Source organism: Myotis brandtii, unplaced genomic scaffold (genome assembly GCF_000412655.1).
Source record: "Myotis brandtii unplaced genomic scaffold, ASM41265v1 scaffold535, whole genome shotgun sequence".
In the NCBI taxonomy this organism is placed as follows: domain Eukaryota; kingdom Metazoa; phylum Chordata; class Mammalia; order Chiroptera; family Vespertilionidae; genus Myotis; species Myotis brandtii.
Window position 1 is genome coordinate 1,409,892 of NW_005369964.1, and position 8,639 is coordinate 1,418,530.

At 45.0% G+C, this 8,639-nt stretch overlaps 1 protein-coding gene across 5 annotated transcripts in view; it reads right to left on the minus strand.

Moving 5' to 3' along the window:
- PPP2R5C (protein phosphatase 2, regulatory subunit B', gamma) overlaps positions 1–8,639 on the minus strand; it is a 137,896-nt gene that overhangs the window by 128,467 nt on the left and 790 nt on the right. The gene's annotated exons all lie outside the window — the stretch shown is intronic.

Consider the following 8,639-nt stretch of genomic DNA (forward strand, 5'->3'; position numbering starts at 1 on the left):
AGCTTCTGCCAAAGTTCCTCTAAGTACCGAACCTGATTTGGATTCCACCAGGCCAGGGGTCATCAAGCTAAAGCCCATGGGCCATACCTGGCCCCTTGCCTATTTTGTGAATAAAGTGTCATTGGAACACAGCCATGGCTATTAGTTTACATGTTGTCTATGGTTACTCACTTGCTGCAACAGTAGAGTTGAGTAGTTGCAACAGAGACTGTATGACACTCAAAGTCTAAAATACTTATTATCTGACCCTTTACAGAAAAAGTTTCCTGACCCCTACATTAAGCCAACAATCCCTGGCTGAGAGGTGAAAATAAGGGAAGGACAGAGATTTTCCTGATCAAGACTGACCATGCACTCACACCAATCAGCAAACCACGTGAGCCCCAGTACAAGTGGTAATGAAAGAATGGGGAAGTTAAAACCTCCAATACGAAAAACCTGCATGGGGAGTCGGTGCACCTCAGGACAAGAGCATTCAACAAATGTCTGGGAGTAGAAAGCAGACGGAGAGGTGGGCGTGGCAAGGTGTAGAAGGCAAGTGATCTGCCCACACAGAGGCCCCCAGAGGCCCAGGACTCAGAAACTCTGGAGGGAGTAAGTCATGGAGTAAGTCACGGAGCGGAAAAGGAGTTTAGTCTTTGGTTTGAATAATGACCTGTCCACAGCCACTGAACATTTGCACAACAGGTGAACCAGGTGTTTATGAAGAGAGGAAAGGTATTCTTCAAAGAAACGAGACTGTTTAGGGAAAACTAAGGCTGCTAGTGCCAGAGCGTTACTCCTTTTGAGCAAAGTTCTGCATTCTGGTCTCTATAAGTCAGAAGCCACAAAAGCCAGTTCTCAGTTCAGGCCTGTAAAGCAAGCAGTCAGCTGACAAGCCATCCAAGTCCAGAACCCACAGCCAGCGGTACCAGGGCCTCATCTTTGCAGGTGCAGACAAGATAGCAGGCATCTGAGCAGGCCTTGTCATCTAGTGGTCTCCTTGCTTCAATTCTTGCCCCTCTATTTCCTACAAAGGATCTGTTGCAGAGGTCTTTTAAATGCTTAAGTCAGGTTGTCTCACTTCCCTACTCAAAATTCCTCAATGGTTTCCTATCATCCTTAGAATAAAAATCCAAAACCCTGCTGATGGCTGCTGACAAGATCTTACTGGACCCTGCCTTGCCCATCTCTCGGACTTCACCCCTCCTGCTTGAGCCACCCTCGCTTCTCTTCAGCCAAGTTAGCCTTCTTTCTGGAGGACACACAAGCTCCCGTGTGCCGCAAAGCCTTTGCACTAGCTGCTTCCACTGCTGGACCACCCTTTCCCAGATTTTGCACCACTGGCTCCTTCTTCACATTCTGCCCCCACCTTTAACACCATCACCATCTTGGCGAGACCATCTCTGACCACCTGGGTCTCTAGCAAGGGGGCTGCCAGAGGTGGTCCTGCCCTACCAGGGGTTTCTGGAAACTTGTGAGTACAGTTTTGATAACACAATGATCATTTAATTTTCATTGATTTCAACAGACACACATGGAGCTACTGGTGTCCAGAGCCCCAGAGCTACTGCTCTGCAAAGTGTGAGATGCCCTCACACCAAATGTCACCAGTGCCCCTGAGAAAAACTAGTGCACACAGCACTCACTGAAAGTAAACCACAGGGGTTCAGGCACCCTGCTGTGTCCTGCACCGAATCCCCAGCACCCACAATGGCATTCAGCACACAATCTGCAACATGAAAGAGAAAGGCCAAGATAAAGGGAGAATGACAGAGAGGTAGAAGGAAGACCAGTCCCATGAGTAGGAGGGTCCGGCTGGAGAGCCCACCCTCTACCACACACCTCTGCTTCCCGGGAGAGGAGGAGGTCCTGGATGTAGGGCCAATCAGCACGACAGTAGAAAGAAGTTGCTCTGCCATACGCTGACAGTGGATTGTGACATGGGAACTATAGATTTTCATATTTTTTTAATTTTTAAATATATTTGTTAATCCTCACCCAAGGATATTTTTTCCATTGATTTTTAGACAGAGTGGAAGGGAGGGGGAAAGAAAGACAGAGAGGGAGAAACATCAATGTGTCACCCTGACAGGGGCAGGGATTAAGCCTGTAACCGAGGTACGTGCCCTTGACCAGAATCGAACCTGAAACCGAACCCAGAACCTGTCGGCCCATAGGCCGACACTCCAACCACTGAGCTAAACCAGCTAGGGCAAAACTATTTCATTTTTTAACCCTGTGTTTTGATAAAGACAAAAAGTCTAAACAGAAAGTCGAGGACGACACTTTCCCTTGGGTTCCCAGGCCCACTCCTATGGGAATAGCAGGCGTATCAGGGCCTCAGGACATACGGGGTCCCAGACCAAGTGATGACAGGGCTTCCCTCTCATCTTACCACTGAATTCCCTTTTCTTCTCCCCTTCCCCCATTCCCTAATTTTATCCACTTTCTTCTCCTTTGCCAATGTGTCTTCTTTTCCTTTAAATTTAACCTTAAATTTGCTATCTCATTAAAAAGTGATAGCTAACGAAGTTAAATATATTCACATTATAAATATTTTGGAAAACACAGCTAGGTGTAAGGCAGCTCTGTCTGATTGAACTTTCTATGAAGCAGAAAATGTTCTATATTTGCTGACCAATAGTGCAGCCACTAGCCACATGTGGCTCCTGAGCACTTGAACTGTGGCTACTATGAACAAGGAACGGAATTTCTCAAGTTCATTTAATTTTCATTGATTTCAATAGACACACATGCCAGAGGCTGACGTCTTGCACAGCACAGATCTAACACAGCAGAGCTCCCAGACACTTTGACAGTCTCACTGGCAAACACAGCATAAGCTCAGAGCAACTCCCCTTTAGAGCCATAATAAACCTCATCTTAAAACAAACAAAAAAAGTATCCAATGTCCTCAACCAATACTGCACTTTCTAGGAGAGTTTAACCTCTAGGCTTGTTCTCTTGCTCCCCCAGGTGGAGAAAACAAAGATGGGTTTGGTTTTGGGAAGCGGCACTTCCGCACAGGCTGCTCTCCAACCTGACCAAAAAGCGGGGAAGTCTGTGCTGAACAAAAACTGAGATAATGACCAGAAAATGCAAGACAATTACCTATAATGTTGTGCCGAAGCAGACACCCTGGTACCCTGACCTTGGTGGGTTCCCAATGTTTTAGAGAATCTTGGAGCTTTTTTATAGCTGAAATTGTTCAGATGAAATTTCCTTGTGACTTAGGAAAATGTCACCATGACTCATGCTGGTGGCAGACTGACCCCCCAGCTCTCACAGATGCTGCAGGGTGCCTCTCCACTATACACACCTCCTGCCTCCAGGCCCTAACAAAAATGGCAAGTGCTAAGAATCATCAAGTTAAATGCTGTCTTCAAGGACTTAATCTAGTTAGGGAGGCAAATCAAGGTATCCCAGGCAGTACAAATGAAGGTATCCCAGGCAGTACAAATGATAATCAGTAGAGCAAATAATTGCTACTCATATTTAAAAGATGGAAAAAATATGACCCAAAATGGGGAGAAAAATCCCTCTTAAATCTCAAGATAAATGAACTTGAGTTGCAGCTAAGAGGATGAAAGGATTCAGATGGGCAGTACAAAGGACTGGAAGAGGATCCACAGTGATTCTCAAAGCGGTCCCTTAGGCCCCTTCTGGGGTCAATTGTTTTTATGACAGTACTAAGACACAATTTGCCTTTATAAGCATCATGTCGATTTTTCACTGACTATAAGACAAGTGACAAAAACAGACTGAATGCAGGAGCAGACTCGAGAAGCCAGCTTCTTCTATTAAACCAGATATTAAAGAGACTTGCAAGAACAGTGCAATGCCATTTTCTCAGTGAATTTTATAGTGATTTCTCATAAAAATATGTGATTTATGATAACATGTAATGGGTGTGAGATTATTACTAGATGAATTAATGAATATTTAAACCTTGTTTTAATTTCAATATGCAACCTATCACACAGCTATAACCCACTAAATAAAGCTCTTTGGGTCCTTGCTAACTTTTAAGACTGTAAAGGTGCTGACACCCCTTCTGCCTGAGCACTGCTGCTTGAAATGAAGGAGACATTATTCTTAGACATATACGTGTTGGGCATGACTTACAAGCTAATGTACTCCGTGGAGGGGTCTCTAGAGCAGTGATCTCTACAGCGGGCCATTTTGCCCTCCAGGAGGCATCTGGTAAAGTTTGAAGTCACTTGTGGTTGTCCTACTGGAGGAGGTGGGGAGCTACTGGCATCTCCTGGGGAAGGCCAAGGACAATGGTGAACTTCCTACAGAGCACAGGACTACCGGGAAGCACCGGACCCACACAGGTTACCAAGGGTGGGATGCCTGCCCCAGAGCAGTAGATCTCATGGGAGGCACCCAGGGTCTACCAAGCGTCTAGCTTGGAAGCAGGACAGGAGTGGGCACTAGAAAGGGGACAGCTCGGGGAAGAACTGCTTCCCCATTGCCCCAAGGAAGGTAAAGCTCCTGGCTCCCCTCCACCGAACTCAAATACCTTCCCATCCCTGACCATCTTCTCCGCAGAGCCTCATCTTTCCTCAATGGAGCTGCTGAGGGGAGTGAACCAATTAAAAATGGGGAATTAATTACACATGAATTAAAAAATATATATAAAGTACTATTCCTTGGGTCATCTCTGAGTTACTCTACAGTTCAATCTAGGGTTGTATGGGAAAAAGTTGGGAAGAGAATGATTGAAAATGTGCTGTGGGAGGCCCCCAACAGAACCCCAAGTTCAGAACTGAGCCCACAGAGAGTGGCTTTTGGTATTCTGGGGCGGGGAATCAGGGACCCTACTCTCCCAGGGTGACAGTCACAGCTGCCTCCCCAGAAAACACACCTGCCAACAAAATGACTTTCCTTGTCCTCTTCTAACTCTGGTTAAAATTCCTGCTACAGAGACAAGTGACTAGAAAGTCAAAAACTTTCTCTTGGAAAGGTATTTTCCATAAAAATGTAATGGAAACATGTAACAGATGTTATTATTATTACATGAGTTAATACATATTTTCAAAATTTCAGTTGTTAGTTTATAAACATGGCTCCACGCCCTACACCTATGGGCTCTAAGCTAGCCTGGTTCCCTGTCTCTGGGATACCAAGGGGTGGAGGCAGGGGAATGTAAAGAGACAGATTATAAAGAGGAAGAAGTTATTACCAAAGGTAGGTGTCAAAATGAGCTATCAAGTTGGAGAATGGATTGCCCAGCTTTCTTTCCAGCAACACATATTACGTAAGAGTTGCTGTAGAGACTTTCAAACAAAAACTAAGCTGAGGCAGGATATGTAAATGCACAACTAGGGAACAACACTTGTACAACCTTTAATGTACTTAAAGCAAATCACTTTACAAAAAGCATTAACACTTTATTTATTTATATATATATACTTTTAAAATATATTTTTATTGATTTCAGAGAGGAAGGGAGAGGGAGAGAGAGAGATAGAAAATAGAAACATCAACGGTGGGAGAGAATCATTGATCGGCTGCCTCCTGCACACCCTCTACTGAGGATTCGATCACGCAACCCGGGTATGTGCCCTGACCGGGAATCGAACCATGACCTCCTGGTTTAAGGGTCAATGCTCAACCACTGAGCCATGCCAGCGGGGCTTATTTATATATATTTTTAAATATATATCTTTATTCATTTCAGATAGGATGGGAGAGGGAGAAAAAGATAGAAACATCAATGATGAGAATCATTGATTGGCTGACTCATGCATGCCCCGGGATAGAGCCCACAACCCGGGCATGTGCCCTGACCGCCCCACACCGGGGATAGAGCCCACAACCCGGGCATGTGCCCTGACAGGGAATCAAACCGTGACCTCCTGGCTCATAGGATGATGCTCAACCATTGAGCCATGCTGGCTGGGCAAAGCATTAGCACTTTAAATCATAACTCTGGGCACAGCACACAAATTAAAAAACAAAAACACCATCGCATGGCCTAGTATTCCAAAATGGCCTTTAAGACTCTCTGGGCAACTTATTAAGAGTCTAAATATGTATAAGATGCCCCCAGTTATGTTTCCACAGATGTGAGTGTTACACCAAGAACAGCTATTCAAAGATGAGTTTCTCCGTCAGCCTCCAGAGTACCCCACTGCAAGTGGTCCGTGAGCCCATTTGTGGCCTTACTCCTTAAAAGTGTGCCGTGAAATGAACCAGCAGTAGGTACTGGGCAGAAATTTTTATTTCCAGGACAGGTCACAGCTGAATTAGCAAGTCAAATGTAAACATTCTATTTGAAAAAGAAAAGAAAAAGAAAAATGTGCCAATACACATTATTCAAGAAGCAGAAATTTCTAGAAACAGGCAAAAACTGCACAGCAGCAGTTATGACCGGTATTTTGTTGCACTGAAAGATATAGCCTGTCACACATATTACAGGGAAAACTTGTTTCAAGAGGAGTCGCACCTAGTCCCGTATAGTAAAAAAATGGCCAAATCTGAAACTCACCAAGTCATTTTAGAGGTGAGGAAAACAGGGCCACAGAAGTTAGGTCATTGATTACAACCATCAGGGATCAGCATTTTCATCATCCAATCCCCAGGCTGAACTGCTTTCCCTATACCACTCTATCCTTTACCTCAGGACTTCATTTCCTTACTAAAAGCCCAGGCCATCAGATGTTCCTTGTTTGAACCAAAAAACGTTCTGCAATGTAGGCCACTGGCTCCTTCCTGTGAGGCTGGATTATAACTAGCCAGGACTATAGTGTCAACCTCCCCGCATTCAGATCCATGTACTAACTCCACCGCAGGCCACGTTCTGGGGCATGTTCTCTGTGGGGGTTATACCCAAATCTGGCCAACCTGACCTGGCTGGATACCTGTTCTGCACACGCTCAGGTTGTAGCCATCCTAACAGAAGTGTGTTCACAGGGTAACCTGAGCAAAGGGCTGAATGAAGGAGGATGTGATATTAAAAAGGCTTGAAAAGCAACATGGGAACGGCAAACTGATTTAAATCATTCAGGTGAAAATATTCAAGTTCAGGGGTAATACCGAGAGGCAGGAGAGGAAAAGAGTGTGCAGTAATGGCTTAATTCACCTGCCTGAGTCAATCATGTTTGCTAAGTGGGTGGAACTCGATGTGAAGAAGGGAGATGAAGACTAAGAGGAGAAAACAACAATAAAAAAGTAAGGTTCGACTCAAAGTTCAGATGAACTTAAGTGCCTCAATTTGTATTCCTGAAAAATAATGCACACAGTCATCTGCTAGTGTCATGCTTAATATGCCATGTTGCCTCTGGTACCTTTATGAGGGAGTATTGAAGGACCTGGCAGGTCAGTATTTTTTAGGGGTCATTTCAAGCTCTGTAGCTCCACCTCTCAAGACAGTAGCACCAGAAAAGACACAAAAAGACAACTGGGGCATCACATCAGACAATGCAGGCCACACCTCAAGTGTCTTCCTTAACTGACATTCTGGGAACTCAGTCCACCTTAAAAACATTTTACATATTAGTGGCTTTGGTATCTTTCAGTTATTGATGGCTTTTTCAGGCTCAAACTTCATATTATCCATCCTTATAGCCAGGTTCTTTCCACTAAAACAGGAATAAAAGAACCATACCCACTGATACTTCTTTGTGATGAGAACAGTGAGAGGAGCAGGTATGTGAGCAAGAAAGGCTTGGGGAGCACTAGGAAGTCTTAGCAGTTTTAATGAAAGATCCACAAACTAATAAAAAGAAAACAAAAAGCACCCTCTCAGAGACACTAAATTCCATTTAAGTCAATGTAGTCAAAAGAGTGACAAGGAAGTAAGCAAGTCAAATGTGAGAACAGTAAAACTTGATTGGCTGCTATAAGGAAAGGGCAGGAAAAGACTGGCACAGACAATCCCTAACTACAGACAGTTAAGGAATCTTTAGTATTTCTGTGTTTTGATTTGGGGAGGGCAAAAGATTTGCTGGAATAAACCACCTGCTGAATGCTTAGAATACATCCAAGATAGCCTGGGGCTCAAAGAAAGGATACTGCAAATAATGGCCACGCAGAATTGAACTCACTCTAATCTGGCTTACAGGAAGGGGTCTGCCATTGGCAAATTACTGCCATCTGTGATAAGACCAGAGACCTCCAGGATCCGGCTCTGGAGGAGAACCAGGCCACTGCATCAAGCAGCTTCTCTGCTCCCAATGATTCAAAAGGGCCTATTAGCTCTGCCTGGCTCCAGACAGCTCCCTGGACCCTGAGCCTAGTCACAAGGAAGAAAAGGCAATGCCGGGGAATGGCTCTGCAAATGCTCTCAAAGCACAACTGTGTCAGGGACTACATTGACTTCGCTGGGTAGACACAACCTTCTCCGGGCATTTCAACTGTTCCACAATGATCCCAAAGTCAGGAAGCAAAAGAAGTCAGAATTGGCCAATACAGACAGAAAGAAAATATGAAAGATAGAAGACTATATAAATACTAGTGGCCCGGTGCACGAAATTCATGCAGCGGGGGAGGTTTTGTCCCTCAGCCCAGCCTGCACCTTCTCCAATCTGGGACCCCTTGGTGGATGTCCAGCTCCTAACTGCTCACTTGCCTGCCTGCCTGATCACCCCTAACCACTCTGCCTGCCGGCGTGATCACCTCCAACTGCCCCCCACCCCCGCCGCCAGCCA